At 39.1% G+C, this 25,759-nt stretch overlaps 1 non-coding gene across 1 annotated transcript; it reads left to right on the forward strand.

Annotated features, from left to right (window-relative positions):
* The first annotated feature begins 24,411 nt into the window (after positions 1 to 24,411).
* LOC122478170 lies at positions 24,412 to 24,562 on the forward strand. Its single transcript, XR_006295906.1, has one exon. It is a non-coding gene; the product is annotated as a U12 minor spliceosomal RNA (small nuclear RNA).
* Positions 24,563 to 25,759: the final 1,197 nt, after the last annotated feature.

Consider the following 25,759-nt stretch of genomic DNA (forward strand, 5'->3'; position numbering starts at 1 on the left):
TGAATCACTAAATTCTACTCCTGAATCCAATATTACACTGTATGTTAACTAACTAGTATTTAAATAAAAATTTGGAACAAACAAAAATAAATAAATAAGAATAGTGCCTCCTTAATTACACATGAACAGGTTTAAAGACATATTGTTGAATTGCAGACTAGCTTCTATCACCTTTCTGGGCTACCTTACCCTCTGATTTATTAATCCACATGTGGACAGAATAAGAACATGTGGCAGGAAATAGAAAAGTTTGTGATCAGGCCAAGGTGCTGAAGGGAACACAGGAAAGGAGGAAAATAAGCCTTTCCTTTAAAGAGTTTGTAGTCAAGTTAGGGGTCTGAAAGAGATACATGGGGAAAACTGTGCCAAACACCATTTGTGCTAAAGCCACAAGTGCTAAAGGAATGTAAGGAAACTTATATGGTCTGAAGATGATATGGAGAAGGTAGAAGTTGAGCTTGAATAGTGAGTGGGACTTAAGTAAGAGGATAGTGGGATGGAGTGAGTACTTTGGGGACCAGTAAAGAGACTGTTTTGACTAGAGAATACATGAGAGATGAGTTTGGAAAGGCAGGAAGACACAAGACTGCAAAAAATCCTGAGTGGTAGGCCTAGAATTTGGGGGTTTAGCCTATATGCACCAGGAAGTATTTTTGAGAAGGAAGTTACATGATGAAAGCTATTTTTAGAAAAATTGTCTCTCACAAAACAGACTACAGGGCAGAAGAATGAAAGTAGGAAGACAAGGTAGGAAGTCTTTGCAATAATCCAACTGAGACTAGGAGCAGAGATTCTTTAATTAAACTTATAAATTGATGAAGATTTTATTTTTAATCTTGAAGGATGGAAAAAATAAAAGCTGTTCTCCCTGGCTGCCTGACTATCTCTGTTCCCAAAAGTACATTTTCTTCATTGCATTTGTAATATACATGAGTTCCTTCGACCAGAAGGTAAACAGGTCATGACTCCTTGCATCTCTCATACCTGGTGCCAAATGAGATGTGTAACCAACATTTGGAGTCATTCAGGAGGAAGGAAATTCTGACCTCATCAATACCCAGGAGATCAACCCCCTCAAACACATCAATAGATCATTTAGAACAAACAAGAGTACCAAGTTCATGTAAATGTCACTGATTAAAGCCAAAACAAAGATCTTTTACCAAATCCAAACAAGGTGTGGAAATCACACAGAAGATTGATAGCCTAGCATGGCAATGCAGTTTTCCTCTCTGCCCAGAGGTCAATGATCTGAAAGACTTCTTTAAGAATTAAGAACTGCAAATTTTTATATACTTCATATGTTTAACACTTATTTTCCTAACAATAGTAGTAATGACCACTCACAGAGAACACATCTACCACAACCAGTTCGGTTTGTATTGATTGAGCAGCCAGGAAGCACCTACTATATGTCAAGTACTATACTACATGCTGGGTTTATGGAAAGAAAAAAGGCACGGATTCTGTCCTTCAGGATCTCATAGTAGAAGAAGAAATAGATAAAAGAGCAATGGGAAACTTCTTTACCTACATTACCAAGGGAAGTCTTTTGGAAGGCTCTATAGAAGACTTTGCTAGGTTCCTCCAGCCCAATGAAAAGAAAACCTTAAAACTCTGGCCCTTTTCCACATACATGTAAGAATTTCACGTCTTCAGCTGCAGTAGCTATCTTACATTCATGAGACAATAAGAATGAAGACAAAAATACATATACTGAAAATGATGGAACAGGATGGAAATAATTTAAACCCTTCATGACATCATTGTGCCAGTGAATAAACCCTAGAACCAACACATCCAAACTTCTTGATAAGTAAACAAAAATGTCCTTATGGTTTAAATAACTGTTAGGGTTTCTGCTACTTGCAGAAGAAAACATTACTAAGTGAGATAAGAATTGACATTTATTGGGGCGCCTGGGTGGCGCAGTCGGTTAAGCGTCCGACTTCAGCCAGGTCACGATCTCGCAGTCCGTGAGTTCGAGCCCCGCATCAGGCTCTGGGCTGATGGCTCAGAGCCTGGAGCCTGTTTCCGATTCTGTGTCTCCCTCTCTCTCTCCCCCTCCCCCGTTCATGCTCTGTCTCTCTCTGTCCCCCAAAAAATAAATAAACGTTGAAAAAAAATTTTTTTAAAAGAATTGACATTTATTGTGCATCTACTATTGGCCAAGAAGAATATGGTGCTTAACATATCTTATCATATTTAATTTAATCCTCAAAACACCACCATGGGATAGATGTTATTGTCACTTCTTTTTTTTTTTTACGAGTAAAGCTTAAGAGAGGTCAGTGCATTGCCCAAGGCCACAAAACTATCAAGTGATAAAAGTAAGATACAAACTCATATATGTCCAACTCCAAAACTCTTTCTTCTAAAAAATGTATTCATAACTATAATACACAATGGAAAATTAAAAGTACCTTAAGAGTTTAGAAATAAAGTGAATCTTGAGAATTAAACCAAAAAAAATTATTTAAAAACAAGTGAGGGGTATCACAAAGGAAGTAACATTTAAGCTGGACCCTAAAGAATGGGTAAGGTTTGTTTATTTAAAAGGGGAAAATAGGGCAGAAGAATAGCCTGAGCCACTAATTATTACCTCTTGTTGTTATTTTAGTCACATTCCTTTGAGAATCTAAAGACCTTCTCCTCGAGAAAAAAAAACACATATTTCCAGGCTCACAAAGTTTTCCATATAATTTGTATATGTTCGTGGACTGCTTGACCTTCTTCCATTGATGCATAGACTCCATTGACTATAGATTCTAAACAGAAGAAACAACATGAAGCAAGTCACTAAGAAAGGAAAGCATACAAAGCATATGGATAAAGCAGTAAATACAGTTTGGCTGAAGTATAGGCTGCTTAAATATAAGTGGTGGAAATGAGGTTATAAAAATAAATAATGGTATTTGAGGGCCTTGAATGCCCTCTTAGTAAAAATGCACCAGAAGTGATGACATCAGTGAAAATGTCAGAGTAAGGAGTTCCAAGTGTCCATCCCTCCATAGAAACAAAAAAAATAAGCAGAAACTCTTAGTATCAATTTTTTCAGAACTCTGAAAAATAATCAAAGGCTTATAGAAAACAAGTAAATGCTGAATCAAGGAAAATGTGATTGGAAAAAGGTAGGAGAGCTTTGAGGCATGTTAACTAAATTTGCCCAACCAGTATTGCCAGTGAAGTAGTTGTATTGAAGATACCAGTCTGCATTCAGGTGTAGACATCTGGTTTCTGGAAGGACAGAGTGGAACATGTTCATAAAAAAATTGAAGCAGCAGAAAGAAACTAATAAAACAATCCCATTTACAACTGCACCAAAAATAGTAAAATACCCAGGAAGAAGCTTAAATAAGGAGGTGAAAGACCCATACTCTGAAAACTATAAAACACTGGTGAAAGAAATTAAAGACAACAAACAAATAGAAGGACATTCTGTGCTCATGAATTGGAGGAATAAATACTGTGAAAATGGTCACACTACAACCAAAGCAATCTAGAGTTTAATGAAATCCCTATCAACATACCAGTAACACTTTTAACATAAATGGAAAAAAACAATCCTAAAACTTGAATGGGAAGACAAAAGACCCTGAATAGCCAAAGCAATTATGAAAAAGAAATACAAAGCTGAGAGTATCACAGTTCCAGACTTCAAGTTATATTACAGAGTTATAGTAATCAAAATAATATGGCACTGGCACAAAGTAGACACACAGATGAATAGAGAGCCCAGAAATAAACCCACAATTATATGATAAATCTTCAGCAAAGCAAGAAAGAATATCCAATGGGAAAAAGACAGTCTCCAACGACTTATGTTGAGAAAATCGGACAGCAACATGCAAAATAATGGAATTGTTCCACTATCTTACACGATACATAAAAATAAACTCAAACTGGATTAAGGGTCTAACTGTGAGACCTGAAACCAGAAAAATCATAGAAGGGAGTACAAGCAATAATTTTTCTGACATCTGCCCTTGCAACATCTTTCTAGATATGTCTACTGAGGCAAGGAAAACAAAAGCAAAACTACACTAGTGGGACTACATCAAAATTAAAACCTTCTGCATGGCAAAGGAAACAACCAACAAAACTGAAAGACAACATACTAAATGAGAGAAGATTTTTGCAAATGACTTATCTGATAGTATACAAAACATATAAAGAACTTATAAAACTCAATACACACACACAAATAATCCAGTTTAAATATGTGAAGAAGACATGAACAAATATTTCTCCAAAGAAGACATACAGATGGCCAACAAACACATGAAAAGATGTTCAACATCACTCATCATCAGAGAAATGCAAATCAAAAACACAATGAGATACCTCACACCTGATCAGAATGGCCAAAATAAAAAACACAAGAAACAAGTGTTAGTAAGGATGTGGAGAAAAAGGACCCCTCATGTTCTGTTGGTGGGAATGCAAACAAGTGCAGTCACACTGGAAAATGGTATGGAGGTTTCTTTAAAAATTAAAAATACAATTACCAGAGCAGAGGGAAGATGGCGGCATACGAGGACGCTGGGCTCACCGCGCGTCCTGCTGATCACTAAGATTCCACCTATACCTGCCTAAATAACCCAGAAAACTGCCAGAAGACAAGCATAACAGAGTCTCTGGAGCCAAGGGCCGACGAGAGGCCCGCAGAAGAGGATAGGAAGGATGGAGAGGCAGTGCACGCTCCACGGACTGGCGGGAGGGAGCCAGGGCGGAGGGGCGGTGCACGGCCAAGCAGAGCCCCCGAGTCTGGCTTGCAAAAGTGGAGGGGCCGGATGGAGTGTGTTCCAACAGCAAGCGGGAATTGACATCTGGAAGGTTATAAGCTAACAGCTCTGCTCCGAGAACGGGAGGGCTGGAGGAAACGGGAGAGAGAGTTGTTGAGCCCTGGACGACAGAGCTCAGTTTGGCGGGGAACAAAGGCACTCACCAGCCATCTCCCTCGCCCATCCCCCAGCCAAAATCCCAAAGGGAACCAGTTCCTGCCAGGGAACTTGCTTGCACTATGCAAACACTCAACGCTGTGCTTCTGCGGATCCATCCCTCCAGCAGCAGGTCTGACTCCCTCCCGAGACTGCAGGGCCCCTCCCAAAGGGGATCTCCGAAGGAAAAGTGAGGGGAGCCTGACCCTCCTGCCCCCATGCACCTTGCCGATCCACCCGAGCTAATAAGCCAGATCCCCAGCACCACAAGCCTGGCAGTGTGCAAGTAGCCCAGATGGGCAACGCCACCCCAAAGTGAATCCCGCCCCTAGGAGAGGGGAAAAAAAGGCACACACCAGTCTGACTGTGGCCCCAGCAGTGGGCTGAGGGCAGACATCAGTTCTGACTGTGGCCCTGCCCACCAGTGCAAGTTATTCAAGACAGCACAGGGGAAGTGCCCCGCAGTCCCACACCACTCCAGGGACTATCCAAAATGACGAAACAGAAGAATTCCCCTCAGAAAAATGTCCAGGAAATAACAACAGCTAACGAACTCATCAAAAACGATTTAAACAATATAACAGAAAGTGAGTTTAGAATAATAGTCATAAAATTAATCGCTGGGCTTGAAAACACTATAAAGGACAGCAGAGAATCTCTTGCTACAGAGATCAAGGGACTAAGAAACATCCAGGGGGAGCTAAAAAATGCTATCAATGAGCTGCAAAATAAAATGGAGACAACCATGGCTCGGATTGAAGAGGCAGAGGAGAGAATAGGTGAACTAGAAGATAAAGTTATGGAAAAAGAGGAAGCTGAGAGAAAGAGAGATAAAAACATCCAGGAGTATGACGGGAAAATGAGAGAACTAAGTGATGCACTAAAGAGAAATAATATACGTATAATTGGTATTCCAGAGGAGGAAGAGACAGGGAAAGGTGCTGAAGGTGTACTTGAAGAAATCATAGCTGAGAACTTCCCTGATCTGGGGAAGGAAAAAGGCATTGAAATCCAAGAGGCATAGAGAACTCCCTTCAGAGGTAACTTGAATCGATCTTCTGCACGACATAGCAGAGTGAAACTGGCAAAATACAAGGATAAAGAGAAAATTATGAAAGCAGCTACAAATAAACGTGCTCTAACATATAAAGGGAGACCTGTAAGACTCGTGACCAATCTCTCTACTGAATCTTGACAGGCCAGAAAGGAATGGCAGGAAATCTTCAATGGAATGAACAGAAAAAATATGCAGCCGAGAATCCTTTATCCAGCAAGTCTGTCATTTAGAATAGAAGGAGAGATAAAGGTCTTCCGAAACAAACAAAACCTGAAGGAATTCGTCACCGCTAAACCAGCCTTACAAGAGATAATAAGGGAGATCCTGTGAGACAAAGTATCAGAGACATGGCTACAAGCATGAAACCTACAGACATCACAATGAGTCTAAACCCATATCTTTCTATAATAACACTGAATGTAAATGGACTAAATGCGCCAACCAAAAGACATAGGGTATCAGAATGGATAAAAAAACAAGACCCATCTATTTGCTGTCTACAAGAGACTCATTTTAGATCTGAGGACACCTTCAGGTTGAGAGTGAGGGGATGAGAACTATTTATCACGCCATGGGAAGGCAAAAGAAAGCTGGAGTAGCCATACTTATATCAGACAAACTAGACTTTAAATTAAAGGCTGTAACAAGGGATGAAGAAGGGCACTATATAATAATCACAGGGTCTATCCATCAGGAAGAGCTAACAATTATAAATGTCTATGCGTCGAATACAGGAACCCCCAAATATATAAAACAATTACTCACAAACAGAAGCAACCATATTGATAAGAATGTGGTAATTGCAGGGGACATTAACACTCCACTTACAGAAATGGATAGATAATCTAGACACAGGATCAATGAAGAAACAAGGGCCCTGAATGAGACATTGGATCAGATGGACTTGACAGATATATTTAGAACTCTGCATCCCAAAGCAACAGAATATACTTTCTTCTCGAGTGCACATGGAACATTCTCCAAGATAGATCACATACTGGGTCACAAAACAGCCCTTCCTAAGTATACAAGAATTGAAATCATACCATGCATACTTTCAGACCACAATGCTATTAAACTTGAAATCAACCACAGGAAAAACTCTGAAAAACCTCCAAAAGCATGGAGGTTAAAGAACACCCTACTAAGGAATGAAGGAGTCAACCAGGCAATTAGAGAAGAAATTAAAAAGTATATGGAAACAAACAAAAATGAAAATACAACAACCCAAACGCTTTGGAATGAAACAAAGGCAGTCCTGAGAGGAAAATACATTGCAATCCAGGCCTATCTCAAGAAACAAGAAAAATCCCAAATACAAAATCTAACAGAACACCTAAAGGAAATAGAAGCAGAACAGCAAAGACACCCCAAACCCAGCAGAAGAAGAGAAATAATAAAGAGCAGTGCAGAAATAGACAATATACAATGTAAAAAAACTGTAGAGCAGATCAACGAAACCAAGAGTTGGTTTTTTGGAAAAATAAACAAAATTGACAAACCTCTAGCCAGGATTCTCAAAAAGAAAAGGGAGATGACCCAAACAGATAAAATCATGAATGAAAATGGAATTATTACAACCAATCCCTCAGAGATACAAGGAATTATCAGGGAATACTATGAAAAATTATATGCCAATAAACTGGACAAACTGAAAGCAATGGCACAAATTCCTAAACACACACACGCTTGCAAAACTCAATCAGAAGGAAATAGAAAGCTTGAACAGACCCATAACAATCAAAGAAATTGAATCAGTCATCAAAAATCTCCCAACAAATAAGAGTCCAGGACCAGATGGCTTCCAAGGGGAATTCTACCAGACGTTTAAAGCAGAGATAATACCTATCCTTCTCAAGCTATTCCAAGAAATAGAAAGGGAAGGAAAACTTCCAGACTCATTCTATGAAGCCAGTATTCCTTTGATTCCTAAACCAGACAGAGACCCAGTAAAAAAAGAGAACTACAGGCCAATATCCCAGATGAATATGGATGCAAAACTTCTCAATAGGATACTAGTAAATCGAATTCAACAGCATATAAAAAGAATTATTCACCATGGTCAAGTGGGATTCATTCCTGGGATGCAGGGCTGGTTCAACATTTGCAAATCAAACAACGTGACAGATCCCATTAATAAAAGAAAATATAAGAACCATATGATCCTGTCAATCAATGCATAAAAGGCCTTTGACAAAATTCAGCAACGTTTCTTAATAAAAACCCTCGAGAAAGTTGGGATAGAAGGAACATACTTAAAGATCATCTAAGCCATTTATGAAAAGCCCACAGCTAACATCATCCTCAATGGGGAAAAACTGAGAGCTTTCTCCCTGAGATCAGGAACACGACAGGGATATCCACTCTTACCGCTGTTGTTTAACATAGTGTTGGAAGTGCTAGCAACAGCAATCAGACAACAAAAGGAAATCAAAGGCATCAAAATTGGCAAAGATTAAGTTAAGCTTTCACTTTTTGCAGATGACATGATATTATACATGGAAAATCTGATAGACTCCACCAGAAGTCTGCTAGAACTGATACATGAATTTGGCAAAGTCGCAGGATACAAAATCAATATACACAAATCAGTTGCATTCTTATACACTAATAATGAAGCTACAGAAAGACAAATAAAGAAACTGATCCCATTCACAATTGCACCAAGAAGCATAAAATACCTAGGAATAAATCTAACCAAAGATGTAAAAGATCTGTATGCTTAAAACTATAGAAAGCTTATGAAGGTAGTTGAAGAAGATATAAAGAAATGGAAAGACGTTCCCTTCTCATGGATTGGAAGAATAAATATTGTCAAAATGTCAATACTACCCAAAGCTATCTACACATTCAATGCAATCCCAATCAAAATTGCAACAGTATTCTTCTCGAAACTAGAAGAAGCAATTCTAAAATTCATATGGAACCACAAAAGGCCCCGAATAGCCAAAGGAATTTTGAAGAAGACCAAAGCAGGAGGCATCACAATCCCTGACTTTAGCCTCTACTACAAAGCTATAATCATCAAGACAGCATGGTATTGGCACAAAAACAGACACATAGACCAATGGAATAGAATAGAAACCCGAGAATCAGACCCACAAAAGTATGGCCAACTAATCTTTGACAAAGTAGGAAAGAACATCCAATGGAAAAAAGACAGTCTCTTTAACAAATGGTGCTGAGAGAACTGGACACAAACATGCAGAAGATTGAAACTAGACCACTTTCTCCCACCATTCACAAAAATAAACTCAAAATGGATAAAGGACCTGAATGTGAGATGGGAAACCATCAAAACCCTAGAGGAGAAAGCAGGAAAAGACCTCTCTGACCTCAGCCGTAGCAATTTCTTACTTGACACATCCCCAAAGGTAAGGGAACTAAAAGCAAAAATGAATTACTGGGACCTTATGAAGATAAAAAGTTTCTGCACAGCAAAGGAAACAACCAACAAAACGAAAAGACAACCAAAGGAATGGGAAAATATATTTGCAAATGACATATCAGACAAAGGGCTAGTCTCCAAAATCTATAAAGAGCTCACCAAACTCCACACCCGAAAAACAAATAATCCAGTGAAGAAATGGGCAGAAAACATGAATCGACACTTCTCTAAAGAAGACATCCGGATGGCCAACAGGCACATGAAAAGATGCTCAACGTCGCTCCTCATCAGGGAAATACAAATCAAAACCACACTCGGATATCACCTCATGCCAGTCAGAGTGGCCAAAATGAACAAATCAGGAGACTATAGATGCTGGAGAGGATTTGGAAAAACGCGAACCCTCTTACATTGTTGGTGGGAATGCAAATTCGTGCAGCCACTCTGGAAAACAGTGTGGAGGTTCCTCAGAAATTAAAAATAGACCTACCCTATGACCCAGCAATACCACTGCTAGGAATTTACCCAAGGGATACAGGAGTACTGATGCATAGGGGCACTTGTACCCCAAGGTTTATAGCAGCACTCTCAACAATAGCCAAATTATGGAAAGAGCCTAAATGTCCATCAACTGATGAATGGATAAAAAATTGTGGTTTATATACACAATGGAGTACTACGTGACAATGAGAAAGAATGAAATATGGCCCTTTGTAGCAACATGGATGGAACTGGAGAGTGTGATGCTAAGTGAAATAAGCCATACAGAGAAAGACAGCTACCATATGTTTTCACTCTTATGTGGATCCTGAGAAACTTCACAGAAAGCCATGGGGGAGGGGAAGGAAAAAAAAAAGCTAGAGTGGAAGGGAGCCAAAGCATAAGAGACTCTTAAAAGCTGAGAACAAACTGAGGGTTAATGGGGGGTGGGAGGGAGGAGAGGGTGGGTGATGGGTATTGAGGAGGGCACCTTTTGGGATGAGCACTGGGTGTTGTATGGAAACCAATTTGACAATAAACTTCATCTATTGAAAAAATAAATAAATAAATAAATAATAAATAAACAAAATCCTTGGTTCCCAGGATTTCAAAAAAAAAATAGAATATCCATATGATGCAGTAATTGCAGTACCTGTTATTTATTCAAAAAGTATGAAAACACTAATTCAAAAAGATATATGCACCCTTATGCTTATACAGCATTATTACAAGAGTAAATGCAATATATATGTGTATATATATATATATGTATATATATACCTATATATGTATCTATATAACAATAATAAACATCCATAAAAAATATGAAATCCTGCTATTTGGAACAACATGGATCGAGTACAATGCTAAGCAAAATAAGTTACAGAAAGACAAATAGCATATGATTTCACTCATATCTGGATTTTAAGAAACAAAACACATGAACAAAAGGGGAAATAGAGACAAAACAAAACTACAACAAAACAGACTCTTAAGTATAGAGAACAAACTGATGGTTACCAGAGGGGAAGTGGGTGGGGGTATGGGTGAAATAGGTGAAGGGGATTAATAGTACATTTATCTTGATGAGCACTAGTAATTTATGTAATCAATGAATCACTATATTGAATACCTGAAACTAATATAACACTGTGTGTTAACTCCACTGGAAGTAAAATAACAACAACAACAAAAAGAATTATGTTTGTTGATTTTGACTTCTCTAGGGGCTCCTTGAAGGAATCATGCAAGGACACTTTTTTTTTTTCATAATCACTCTTTCAGGCATTAAAGTGGCCATGTGAAGGGCATTCCTTGAAAAGACAGGCAAATGAACAAGCTGCTACCACTGGAGGCAAAAAAGTACAGCTATGCAAATATTAATATTATGAAATCTTGGCAGGAAAAGCTGAAGTTACTTTGGGAAATAAAGATTGTGAAAAAGCTCTTGTGTTCTATAAACCTAAATTTTCTCTAAAAATTAAATTCTATTAATTAAAAATAATAATAGGGCAAGATGGCGGCTTAGGAGGACGCTGGGCTCACCGCACGTCCTGCTGATCACTTAGATTCCATCTACACCTGCCTAAATAACCCAGAAAACCGCCAGAGGATTAGCAGAACAGAGTCGCCAGAGCCAAACGCAGACGAGAGGCCCACGGAAGAGGGTAGGAAGGGCGGCGAGGCGGTGCGCGCTCCACAGACTGGCGGGAGGGAGCCAGGGCGGAGGGGCGGCTCGCCGGCCAAGCAGAGCCCCCGAGTCTGGCTTGCAAAAGCAGAGGGGCCTGACGGACTGTGTTCCCACAACAAGCGCGACTTAGCGTCTGGGAGGTCATAAGTTAACAGCTCTGCTCAGAAAGCGAGAAGGCTGGAGGACAAAGGGAGGGAGAGCTGCTGAGCCCCCTGACAACAGAGCTCAGTTTGGTGGGGAACAAAGGCGCTCGCCAGCGACATCTCCCCCGCCCATCCCCCAGTCGAAATCCCAAAGGGAACTGGTTCCTGCCAGGGAACTTGCTCCCTCCCCGCAAACACCCAACTCTGCGCTTCCGCAGAGCCAAACCTCCGGCAGCGGATCTGACTCCCTCCCGCTGCCACAGGGCCCCTCCTGAAGTGGATCACCTAAGGAGAAGCGATCTAAGCCTGCCCCTCCTGCCCCCGAGCACCTTGCCTACCCACCCCAGCTAATACGCCAGATCCCCAGCATCACAAGCCTGGCAGGGTGCAAGTAGCCCAGACGAGCCACACCACCCCACAGTGAATCCCGCCCCTAGGAGAGGGGAAGAGAAGGCACACACCAGTCTGACTGTGGCCCCAGCGGTGGGCTGGGGGCAGACATCAGGTCTGACCGCGGCCCCGCCCACCAACTCCAGTTATACACCACAACACAGGGGAAGTGCCCTGCAGGTCCTCACCACGCCAGGTACTGTCCAAAATGACCAAGCGGAAGAATTCCCCTCAGAAGAACCTCCAGGAAATAACAACAGCTAATGAGCTGATCAAAAAGGACTTAAATAACATAACAGAAAGTGAATTTAGAATAATAGTCATAAAATTAATTGCTGGGCTTGAAAACAGTATACAGGACAGCAGAGAATCTCTTGCTACAGAGATCAAGGGACTAAGGAACAGTCACGAGGAGCTGAAAAACGCTTTAAACGAAATGCATAACAAAATGGAAACCACCACAGCTTGGCTTGAAGAGGCAGAGGAGAGAATAGGTGAACTAGAAGATAAAGTTATGGAAAAAGAGGAAGCTGAGAAAAAGAGAGATAAAAAAATCCAGGAGTATGAGGGGAAAATTAGAGAACTAAGTGATACACTAAAAAGAAGTAATATATGCATAATTGGTATCCCAGAGGAGGAAGAGAGAGGGAAAGGTGCTGAAGGGGTACTTGAAGAAATCATAGCTGAGAACTTCCCTGAACTGGGGAAGGAAAAAGGCATTGAAATCCAAGAGGCACAGAGAACTCCCATCAGACGTAACTTGAATCGATCTTCTGCATGACATATCATAGTGAAACTGGCAAAATACAAGGATAAAGAGAAAATTCTGAAAGCAGCGAGGGGTAAACGTGCCCTCACATATAAAGGGAGACCTATAAGACTCGTGACTGATCTCTCTTTTGAAACTTGGCAGGCCAGAAAGAATTGGCACGAGATTTTCAGGGTGCTAGACAGAAAAAATATGCACCCAAGAATCCTCTATCCAGCAAGTCTGTCATTTAGAATAGAAGGAGAGATAAAGGTCTTCCCAAACAAACAAAAACTGAAGGAATTTGTCACCACTAAACCAGCCCTACAAGAGATCCTAAGGGGGACCCTGTGAGACAAAGTCCCAGAGACATCACTATAAGCATAAAACATACAGACATCACAATGACTCTAAACCCGTATCTTTCTATAATAACACTGAATGTAAATGGATTAAATGCGCCAACCAAAAGACATAGGGTATCAGAATGGATAAAAAAACAAGACCCAACTATTTGCTGTCTACAAGAGACTCATTTTAGACCTGAGGACACCTTTAGATTGAGAGTGAGGGGATGGAGAACTATTTATCATGCGACTGGAAGCCAAAAGAAAGCTGGAGTAGCCATACTTATATCAGACAAACTAGACTTTAAATTAAAGGCTGTAACAGGAGATGAAGAAGGACACTATATAATAGTTACAGGGTCTACCCATCAGGAAGAGCTAACAATTATAAATGTCTATGCACCAAATACCGGAGCCCCCAAATATATAAAACAATTACTCATAAACATAAGCAACCTTATTAATAAGAATGTGGTAATTGCAGGGGACTTTAACACCCCACTTACAGAAATGGATAGATCATCTAGACACACGGTCAATAAAGAAACAAGGGCCCTGAATGAGACATTGGATCAGATGGACTTGACAGATATATTTAGAACTCTGCATCCCAAAGCAACAGAATATACTTTCTTCTCGAGTGCACATGGAACATTCTCCAAGATAGATCATATATTGGGTCACAAAACAGCCCTTCATAAGTTTACAAGAATTGAAATTATACCATGCTTACTTTCAGACCACAATGCTATGAAGCTTGAAATCAACCACAGAAAAAAGTCTGGAAAACCTCCAAAAGCATGGAGGTTAAAGAACACCCTACTAACGAATGAGTGGGTCAACCAGACAATTAAAGAACAAATTAAAAAATATATGGAAACAAACGATAATGAAAATACAACAATCCAAACGCTTTGGGACGCAGCAAAGGCAGTCCTGAGAGGAAAATACATTGCAATCCAGGCCTATCTCAAGAAACAAGAAAAATCCCAAATACAAAATCTAACAGCACACCTAAAGGAACTAGAAGCAGAACAGCAAAGGCAGCCTAAGCCCAGCAGAAGAAGAGAAATAATAAAGATCAGATCAGAAATAAACAATATAAAAACTAAAAAAACTGTAGAGCAGATCAACAAAACCAAGAGTTGGTTTTTTGAAAAAATAAACAAAATTGACAAACCTCTAGCCAGGCTTCTCAAAAAGAAAAGGGAGATGACCCAAATAGATAAAATCATGAATGAAAATGGAATTATTACAACGAATCCCTCAGAGATACAAACAATTATCAGGGAATACTATGAAAACTTATATGCCAACAAATTGGACAACCTGGAAGAAATGGACAAATTCCTGAACACCCACACTCTTCCAAAACTCAAGCAGGAGGAAATAGAAAGCTTCAACAGACCCATAACCAGCGAAGAAATTGAATCGGTTATCAAAAAGCTCCCAACAAATAAGAGTCCAGGACCAGATGGCTTCCCAGGGGAGTTCTACCAGACGTTTAAAGCAGAGATAATACCTATCCTTCTCAAGCTCTTCCAAGAAATAGAAAGGGAAGGAAAACTTCCAGACTCATTCTATGAAGCCAGTATTACTTTGATTCCTAAACCAGACAGAGACCCAGTAAAAAAAGAGAACTACAGGCCAATATCCCTGATGAATATGGATGCAAAAATTCTCAATAAGGTACTAGCAAATCGAATTCAACGGCATATAAAAAGAATTATTCACCATGATCAAGTGGGATTCATTCGTGGGATGCAGGGCTGGTTCAACACTCGCAAATCAATCAACGTGATACATCACATTAACAAAAAAAGAGAGAAGAACCATATGATCCTGTCAATCGATGCAGAAAAGGCCTTCGACAAAATCCAGCACCCTTTCTTAATAAAAACCCTTGAGAAAGTCGGGATAGAAGGAACATACTTAAAGATCATCAAAGCCATTTATGAAAAGCCCACAGCTAACATCATCCTCAACGGGGAAAAACTGAGAGCTTTTTCCCTGAGATCAGGAACACGACAAGGATGCCCACTCTCACCGCTGTTGTTTAACATAGTGCTGGAAGTTCTAGCATCAGCAATCAGACAACAAAAGGAAATCAAAGGCATCAAAATTGGCAAAGATGAAGTCAAGCTTTCGCTTTTTGCAGATGACATGATATTATACATGGAAAATCCGATAGACTCCACCAAAAGTCTGCTAGAACTGATACATGAATTCAGCAAAGTTGCAGGATACAAAATCAATGTACAGAAATCAGTTGCATTCTTATACACTAACAATGAAGCAACAGAAAGACAAATAAAGAAACTGATCCCATTCACAATTGCACCAAGAAGCATAAAATACCTAGGAATAAATCTAACCAAAGATGTAAAGGATCTGTATGCTGAAAACTATAGAAAGCTTATGAAGGAAATTGAAGAAGACTTAAAGAAATGGAAAGACATTCCCTGCTCATGGATTGGAAAAATAAATATTGTCAAAATGTCAATACTACCCAAAGCTATCTACACATTCAATGCAATCCCAATCAAAATTGCACCAGCATTCTTCTCTAAACTAGAACAAGTAATCCTAAAATTCATATGGAACCGCAAAAGGCCCCGAATAGCCAAAGGAATTTTGAAGAAGAAGACCAAAGCAGGAGGCATCACAATCCCAGACTTTAGCCTCTACTACAAAGCTGTCATCATCAAGACAGCATGGGCTTGGCACCAAAACAGACACATAGACCAATGGAATAGAATAGAAACCCCAGAACTAGACCCACAAACGTATGGCCAACTCATCTTTGACAAAGCAGGAAAGAACATCCAATGGAAAAAAGACAGCCTCTTTAACAAATGGTGCTGGGAGAACTGGACAGCAACATGCAGAAGGTTGAAACTAGACCACTTTCTCCCACCATTCACAAAAATAAACTCAAAATGGATAAAGGACCTAAATGTGAGACAGGAAACCATCAAAACCTTAGAGGAGAAAGCAGGAAAAGACCTCTCTGACCTCAGCCGTAGCAATCTCTTACTCGACACATCCCCAAAGGCAAGGGAATTAAAAGCAAAAGTGAATTACTGGGACCTTATGAAGATAAAACGCTTCTGCACAGCAAAGGAAACAACCAACAAAACTAAAAGGCAACCAACGGAATGGGAAAAGATATTCGCAAATGACCTATCGGACAAAGGGCTAGTATCCAAAATCTATAAAGAGCTCACCAAACTCCACACCCGAAAAACAAATAACCCAGTGAAGAAATGGGCAGAAAACATGAATAGACAGTTCTCTAAAGAAGACATCCGGATCGCCAACAGGCACATGAAAAGATGTTCAGCGTCGCTCCTTATCAGGGAAATACAAATCAAAACCACACTCAGGTATCACCTCACGCCAGTCAGAGTGGCCAAAATGAACAAATCAGGAGACTATAGATGCTGGAGAGGATGTGGAGAAACGGGAACCCTCTTGCACTGTTGGTGGGAATGCAAATTGGTGCAGCCGCTTTGGAAAGCAGTGTGGAGGTTCCTCAGAAAATTAAAAATAGTCCTACCCTATGACCCAGCAATAGCACTACTAGGAATTTATCCAAGGGATACAGGAGCACTGATGCATAGGGCCACTTGTACCCCAATGTTCATAGCAGCACTCTCAACAATAGCCAAATTATGGAAAGAGCCTAAATGTCCATCAACTGATGCATGGATAAAGAAATTGTGGTTTATATACACAATGGAATATTACGTGGCAATGAGAAAAAATGAAATATGGCCTTTTGTAGCAACGTGGATGGAACTGGAGAGTGTGATGCTAAGTGAAATAAGCCATACAGAGAAAGACAGATACCATATGGTTTCACTCTTATGTGGATCCTGAGAAACTTAACAGGAACCCATGGGGGAGGGGAAGGAAAAAAAAAAGAGGTTAGAATGGGAGAGAGCCAAAGCATAAGAGACTTAAAAACTGAGAACAAACTGAGGGTTGATGGGGGGTGGGAGGGAGGAGAGGGTGGGTGATGGATATTGAGGAGGGCACCTTTTGGGATGAGCACTGGGTGTTGTATGGAAACCAATTTGTCAATAAATTTCATTAAAAAAAAATTAAAAAAATAAAAAATAAATAAAAAGTAATAGTAATAATAAAGGATTAACTAAATGGACTTACCAGCAGATTGAGCACAGTAGAAAAATATGTTACTGAAGTTGAAGATAAATTACTAGCAATTATCTAAACTGAAAGACAAAAATAAAAGCAAAAAACAACAAAACTTCTTCATATTAACAATGAATCTAAGTGCTTTCCCAGTCTAGCACAAGTGTTCAAAAAAGACCCGAGAAAACCCTTAGCTTTCACTCTGGCTGATCTTTATTTAGCCTCAGTGCAAGCAGGAGATGAAAGCTCAAGTAGACTAGTAAGCAGATTGGCTTAATCTTAAAAGGGTGCCCCAATGGGCATCTGGGTGGCTCAGTTGTTTAAGTGTCCAACTTCAATCAGGTCATGATCTCACAGTTCATGAGTTTAACCCCCACATCAAGCTCTCTGCTGACAGCTTGGAGCCTGGATCCTGCTTCAGATTCTGTGTCCCCCTCTCTGTCTCTGCCCCTCCCCCACTCACATGCTCTGTCTTTCTCAAAAATAAAATAAACATTAAAAAATAATTTAAAGGGTGCCCCAAGACAAAGCCAATATACAGAGACTGAAACAGGGTTTTTTTTGTTTTTTTAACTTAGGTGTCTGCAAAAATCACACTCAAATCATTATCTAACCACTATCAAAAGGAACAGAGACATCAGAGACCATCCAAAACAAAGAATATTATTTTTTTAAATTAGTTTAAAAAATAGTCAGTCATTAAACAAACAAAACTCATGGTAAACAACAATTGCAGATGGAGAAGAATCTAATTTGCACAGTTATAACATTATAATATTCAAAATGTCCAGTTTTATCCCAAAAAAATGAGGCATGCAAAGGAACAAGAAAGTATGTCCTATTAATAAGAAAATAAATAAATAAACTGACAGAAACTATCCCTGAGGAAGCCCACAGATTGTACTTACTAGTGGAGGACTTTAACCCAAGTCTTAAGTATGCTAAAGGAGCTATAAGAAACCAAAGAAAAAGAACTAAAGGAAACCAGGAGAATGATATCCTAAAAATAGAGAATATCAATAAAGAGAAATAATAAAAAGGAACTCAAATAGAAATTCTGGAGCTGAAAACTATAACTGAAATGAAAAATTCACTAGAGGATTTCAACAACAGATTTGAGAAAGCAGAAAAGAATCAGCAGACAGGAAGACAGGGCAATTGAAAATATTCAGTATGAGAAGCTGTAATTAAAAAAATAAAGAAAAAATGAACAGAGCCTAAGATATCTGTGGGACACCATATAGTGTACCAACATATAATATGATAATGGGAGTCCCAAAAGGAGAGGAAAGGGGAGGAGAGAATACTTGAAGAAATAATGTTTAAAAACTTCCCAAAGCTGTTAGACGTCATGATCTACACATATAAAAAGCTCAATGAACTCTGAATAATATAAAAAAGAAAAAAAGGTCCACACTGAAACACACTATAATCAAAGTGTTGAAAGCAAAAGACAATCTTGAAAGCAGTAGAAGTAATTCATCATGTAAAAGGCATAGTCAACAATATTAGCAGCCGATTTCTTAACAGAAACCAGAGACAACTGAAGGAAGTGGGATGACATATTCAAGAGTGCTGAAAGAAAAAAAAACTGTCAACAAAATATTTGAAATCCAGCAAAGCTATCCTATAAAAAACAATGAGAAATTAAGGCATTCTGAGGCAAAGCTGAGAAAGTTCATTGCCAGCAAACCTACCCTACAAGAATGCTAAAGGGAATCATTCAGGCTGAAATGAAATGTCACTAGACACTAAATTGAAGCCATTTGAAGATACAGTTGACCCTTGAACACCACAAATTTCATTTGTGCAGGTCCACTTATACACATAATTTATTAAAGAGTTGACAGAAAAAGCCACAAGGCATTTATTTACAAGTACCCACCCCAGACTCCATGAAACCAAATTGAAAATGACTGGGGCAGAAGTCACACCTGCTGCCCTCCGAGTACCCAGGGAGGCCTGCTGAGGCCATCAGCGGTGCCGAGGGGCCCTAGACCTGTGAAGGGCTACAGGTAACACCATTTGCCTACGAGGTGGTCACGTTCAACACTCAGTAGTGCCAAATAGGAGGTTGGGCTGAAGTAGAGGAACAGGCCTGGAGGGCAGGAACAGTATTGCACAGGGAGCCCTGTGCCATGGTTCCCCCACCCAACAAGTCCTGTCGAGTGCCTGTAGCCTTCAAGCTCCTCCCAGACCAAGCATACATCCCTTCCTCTGGAAGTATCCTGAGCCAATGGCCTCCCAGAGGCTGGCACTTTTATGTGTGCCCACAGCTGCCAATGATCACAGGCTGGTGTTACACCTCCAGGCATATGGGGTAGCTGTACTGCACCTCCAGGCTCTGTCACTTCTCATGGGTATTTTAGGCAGCTACTGATGTTGATCCAAGGCCACCAGGCTATGGAACATCGCCATCCTGGAGCCAGTCCTGATGTTTGCCACACTTGTCTCAGCTGGCTACACATGGATTTTTTCAATAAATTACATACAGTATGATAAATATATTTTCTCACCCTTATGATTCTCTTAATAACATTTTCTTTTTGTTAGCTTACTTCATCATAATAATGCATTACATAATAAAAATAACATACAAAATATATGTTAATTGACTTGTTTATGTTATTGGTAAAGTTTCCTGTCTCTAGTAGGCTATTGTTAAGCTTTAGGGGAGTCAAAAGATACAGCAGATTTTCAACTGCACAGCAGTTGGTGGCCCAACTCCTATGTTGCTCAAAAGTCAACTGTATAAAGAATCCTGGTAAAAATAAATACTCAGGTCAATATAAATGCTAGTATTACTGCATTTATATTGACCTGAGTATTTATTTACTGTATTTGTCATTTTTGTTTCTATATCATTTAGAAGACAAATGCATAAAACAATGATTATAAATCAATATTAAGCAGTATAAAGTTGTAATTAGTGACATTGACAACAAAAAGGGTAACAAACCTATATAAAACAGAGATTTTATACAATAATGTAGCAAAGTTTATACTGTTTCAAACTAGATAGTTATAACTTTCAGTTGTTTCTTTTTTATAATGTTTATTTTAATTCCAGTTAGTTAACATGCAGTGTAATATTAGTTTCAGGTGTGCAATTACGTGAATCAAAGCTTCCATACAACACCCAGTGCTCATTATAGCAAGTGTACTCCCTGATCCCTGTAACCTATTTAATCCATGCCCTAACCCACTTCCCCTCTGGCAACTCTAAGCTTGTTCTCTATAGTTTAGTCTGTTTCTTGGTTTGATTCTTTTTTCCCTTTGCTCCTTGGTTTTGTTTCTTAAATGCCACATGTGAATGAAATCATATGTGACTGGCTTTATGTCACTTAGCATAATATTCTCTAGCTCCATCCACATAATTTTAAATGGCATGATTTCATTCTTCTTATGTCTGAGTAATATTCCATTGAATATATATACCACTTCTTTATCTTGTTGATGGACATTTAGGTTGTTCCCATAATTTGTATATTGTTGATAATGTTGCTATAAACATCAGAGTGCATGTATACCTTTGAATTAGTGTTTTTGCATTCTTTGGATAAATACCTACTACTGCAATTGCTGGACTGTAGGGTAGTTCTATTTTTAACTTTTTGAGGAACCTCTATAGGGTTTTTCAGAGTGGCTGCAACAGTTTTCATTCCCACCAAGAGTGAAAGAGGGTTCCCTTTCTCCACATCCATGCCAATACCTGTTGTTTCCTGTGTTGTTGATTTTAGCCATTCTGACAGGTGTGAGGTGATACCTCATTGTAGTTTTGATTTGTATTTCCCTGGTGATGAGTGATTTTAAGCATCTTTTCATGTGTCTCTCAGCCATCTGTTTGTCTTCTTTGGAAAACTATCTATTCATATCTTCTGCCTATTTTTAATGGGATTATTTGCTTTTTGGGTGTGGATTTGATAAATTCTTTATATGTTTTGGATACAAACCTTTTATCAGATATATTACTTGCAACTATCTTCTCCCATTCCATAGATTGCCTTCTAGTTTTGTTTATTGTTTCTTTTTTTGTGCAGAATCTTTTTAAAAATATTTTTTGCTATTTATTTGTTTTTGCAAGAAAGACAGACAGACACAGTGTGAGCAGGGGAGGGGTAGAGAGAGAGGGAGACACAGAATCTGAAGCAGGCTCCAGGCTCTGAGCTGTCAGCACAGAGCCCAATGCGGCACTTGAGCCCACCAGCTGCAAGATCATGACCTGAGCCAAAGTTGGACACTTAATCAACTGAGCCACTCAGGCACCCCCAGAAGCTTTTTATTTTGATGTAGTCCCAGTAGTTTATTTTTACTTCTGTTTCCCTTACCTCAAGAGACATATCTAGAAAGAAGTTGCTACAGCCAATATAAAAGAGATTACTGCCACTGTTCTCCTCTAGAGTTTTTATGATTTCAAGTCTCACATTTAGGTCTTTAATCCATTAGCAAATTGAATTTAACAATACAAGAAAAGAATCGTGATTAAGTGGATTTATTCCAGTGATGCAAGGATGGTTCAACACCTGCAAATCAATCAACATGCGGCACCATATTAACAAAATGAAAGGAAACTAATCATACAATCACCTCAATATATGTAGAAAAAGCATTTGGCAAATTCAACATCCATTTATCATAACTCTCAACAAAGTGGGTATAGAGGGAACATACTTCAACATAATAAAGATCAAATATGAAAAACCCACAGCCAAAATCATACTCAATGGTGAAAAAAATGAAAGGTTTTCCTTTAAGATCAGGAACAAGGCAAGGATGTCTGCTATCCACAGTTAACATTTTTATTCAACAATATATTGAAAATCTGAGCCATAGCAATTAGCCAAGAAAAAAAATTAAATGCATCCAAAATTGGAAAGGAAGAAATGAAACTTTTAGTATTAGCAGATGACCTGATAGTATATATATAAAGCCCTAGGAACCCCATCAAAAAATGATAGAATGAATAAAAACATTCAGTAAAAATACCAATTAATATAAAGATCTCTTGAATTTTTATACACTTGTAATGGACTATCAGAAAGATTAGTCAAGAAAAAAATACCATTTATGATTGTATCACAAAGAATAAAACATCTAGGAATAAATTTAACCAAGGAGGTGAAAGACATGTTCACTGAAAACTATAAGGCATGGATGAAAAAAAATGAAGAAGATACAAATAAATGAAAAGATTTTTGTGCTCAAGGATGGGAAGAATTAATATCATTAAAATGTCCATATTACCCAAAGATATCTGCAGATATAATGCACCCTTGATGAAAGGTCCAATGCTATTTTTTACATGAATATAATAAACAACCCTAAAATTTGTATGAAAACGTAAGAGACCATGTATAACCAAAGCAATCTTGGGAAAGAAAAAATCAGCTGTCAGCATAGAGCCCAATGTGAGCTCGAACCCACGAACCACAAGATCATGACCTGAGCTGAAGTCAAAAGTTCAACACACTAAGCCACCCAGGCGCCCCTCATGCTCTCTGATTTCTAAGTGCAGTATGAAGCTATTGTAATCAAAACAGTATGTTATGGGCAAAAAACAGGCACTGAGTTTATTTTTTTTTTATATCTTTCTTTTTTTTTAATGAGATTTATTGACAAATTGGTTTCCATACAACACCCAGTGCTCATCCCAAAAGGTGCCCTCCTCAATATCCATCACCCACCCTCTCCTCCCTCCCACCCCCCCCATCAACCCTCAGTTTGTTCTCAGTTTTTAACAGTCTCTTATGCTTTGGCTCTCTCCCATTCTAACCTCTTTTTTTTTTCCTTCCCCTCCCCCATGGGTTCCTGTTAAGTTTCTCAGGATCCACATAAGAGTGAAACCATATGGTATCTGTCTTTCTCTGTATAGCTTATTTCACTTAGCATCACACTCTCCAGTTCCATCCACGTTGCTACAAAAGGCCATATTTCATTTTTTCTCATTGCCACGTAATATTCCATTGTGTATATAAACCACAATTTCTTTATCCATTCATCAGTTGATGGACATTTAGGCTCTTTCCATAATTTGGCTATTGTTGAGAGTGCTACTATGAACATTGGGGTACAAGTGGCCCTATGCATCAGTACTCCTGTATCCCTTGGATAAATTCCTAGTAGTGCTATTGCTGGGTCATAGGGTAGGTCTATTTTTAATTTTCTGAGGAACCTCCACACTGCTTTCCAAAGCGGCTGCACCAATTTGCATTCCCACCAACAGTGCAAGAGGGTTCCCGTTTCTCCACATCCTCGCCAGCATCTATAGTCTCCTGATTTGTTCATTTTGGCCACTCTGACTGGCGTGAGGTGGTACCTGAGTGTGGTTTTGATTTGTATTTCCCTGATAAGGAGCGACGCTGAACATCTTTTCATGAAACAGGCACTGAGTTTAATGAAACAGAATAAAAAGCCAAGAAGTAAACCCACACTTATATGGCCAATTAAATTTTGGCAAAGTTAACAAGAATATACAATGGAAAAGAAACAGTCTTTTCAATAAATACTGTTGGGGAACTGGAAAGCTACATATAAAAAAATGAAACTGGAGCACTATCATACACCATATACAAAAATCAGCTCAAATGGATTACAGTCTTTTAATGTAAGACCTGAAACCATACAACTGATATGGGATGCCTGGGTGGCTAAGTTGCTTAAATGTCCAGCTTTGCTCATGTCATGATTTCAAGGTTTATGAGTTTAAGCCCCACATGGGATCTCAGCACAGAGCCTGCTTCACATCCTCTATCCCCCTCTCTCTTTCCCTCCCCCACCTCTCTAAAATAAATAAAAACATTAAAAAAACATACCTGGTAATCTCCTTTACATTTGTCTTAGTGATTTTTTAAAATACGATTTCAAAAGCAAGGAAAACAAAAGCAAAAATAAATGAATAGGACACATCAAAATAAAAAGTATTTGGAGAGCAAATGAAACCATCAGCAAAATGAAAACACAACCCACTGAATGGGAGAATATATCATACATCTGATAAAAGGTTAATCCAAAATATATGAAGAAATACAACTTAGTAACAATAAAATAATAGCTTTAAAAAAGGGCAGAGGATGACATAAACCTATGAGTAAGGAAAATAATAATTCAAGGTGGTGCCCAAATTCTCACTGCTAATGTGAGATTAATTTTTGAGCGGATAATAGCTGCCCCCAAAGGTGACCTGCCTACTTTGCAGGACGCCTGGGAGTCACGATCTGCCCATCTCCCTTTAACACTGAAAGAGTAGAGTGAGTGGTACAACAGTAATGAACAAGATTTAGAAGGTGCTTATAATAAAGAGGATTAACCCTCGAGGTTTTACACGCCCAAGGTCGACAACTCCCACAGCAGCCTTGCACTTGCCTTCACTACTCCCTGTGTTACCTGAAACTTCTAAAGAAAAACATGAGCAGAGGATTGAATAGACATTTTTCCAAAGAAGATATACAGATAGCCAAAAGGGACATGAAAAGATGCTCAACATCATTAATCATCAGGGAAATTCAAATCAGAACCATAATGACATATCTTACACAAGTCATAATGGCTATTTACTTTTTTAAATATGAAATTTATTGTCAAATTGGTTTCCGTACAACACCCAGTGCTCATTCCAAAAGGTGCCCTCCTCAATACCCATCACCCACCTTCCCCTCCCTCCCACCCCCCATCAACCCTCAGTTTGTTCTCAGTTTTTAAGAGTCTCTTATGTTTTGGTTCCCTCCCTCTCTAACCTCTTTTTTTTCCTTCCCCTCCCCCATGGACTTCTGTTAAGTTTCTCAGGATCCACATAAGAGTGAAACATATGGTATCTGTCTTTCTCTGTATGGCTTATTTCACTTAGCATAACATTCTCCGGTTCCATCCATGTTGCTACAAATGGCCAGATTTCATTCTTTTTCATTGCCACATAGTATACTATTGTGTACATAAACCATGATTTCTTTACCCATTCATCAGTTGATGGGCATTTAGGCTCTTTCCATAATTTGGCTATTGTTGAAAGTGCTGCTATAAACATTGGGGTACAAGTGCCCCTATGCATCAGCACTCCTGTATCCCTTGGGTAAATTCCTAGAAGGCTACTACTGGGTCATAGGGTAGATATATTTTTAATTTTTTGAGGAACCTCCACACTGTTTTCCAGAGTGGCTGCACCAGTTTGCATTCACCCAAATAGTGCAAGAAGGTTCCCGTTTCTCCACATCCATCCTCGCTAGCATCTATAGTCTCCTGATTTGTTCATTTTAGACACTCTGACTGGTGTTAGGTGATATATGAGTGTGGTTTTGATTTGTATTGCCCTGATGAGGAGCAACGTTGAGCATCTTTCCATGTGCCTGTTGGCCATGAAGCAGCATTACTTTGATTCCTAAAGCAGACAGAGACCCAGCAAAATAAGAGAACTACAGGCCAATA

This window comes from Prionailurus bengalensis, chromosome X (assembly GCF_016509475.1).
Source record: "Prionailurus bengalensis isolate Pbe53 chromosome X, Fcat_Pben_1.1_paternal_pri, whole genome shotgun sequence".
Classification (NCBI taxonomy): Eukaryota; Metazoa; Chordata; class Mammalia; order Carnivora; family Felidae; genus Prionailurus; species Prionailurus bengalensis.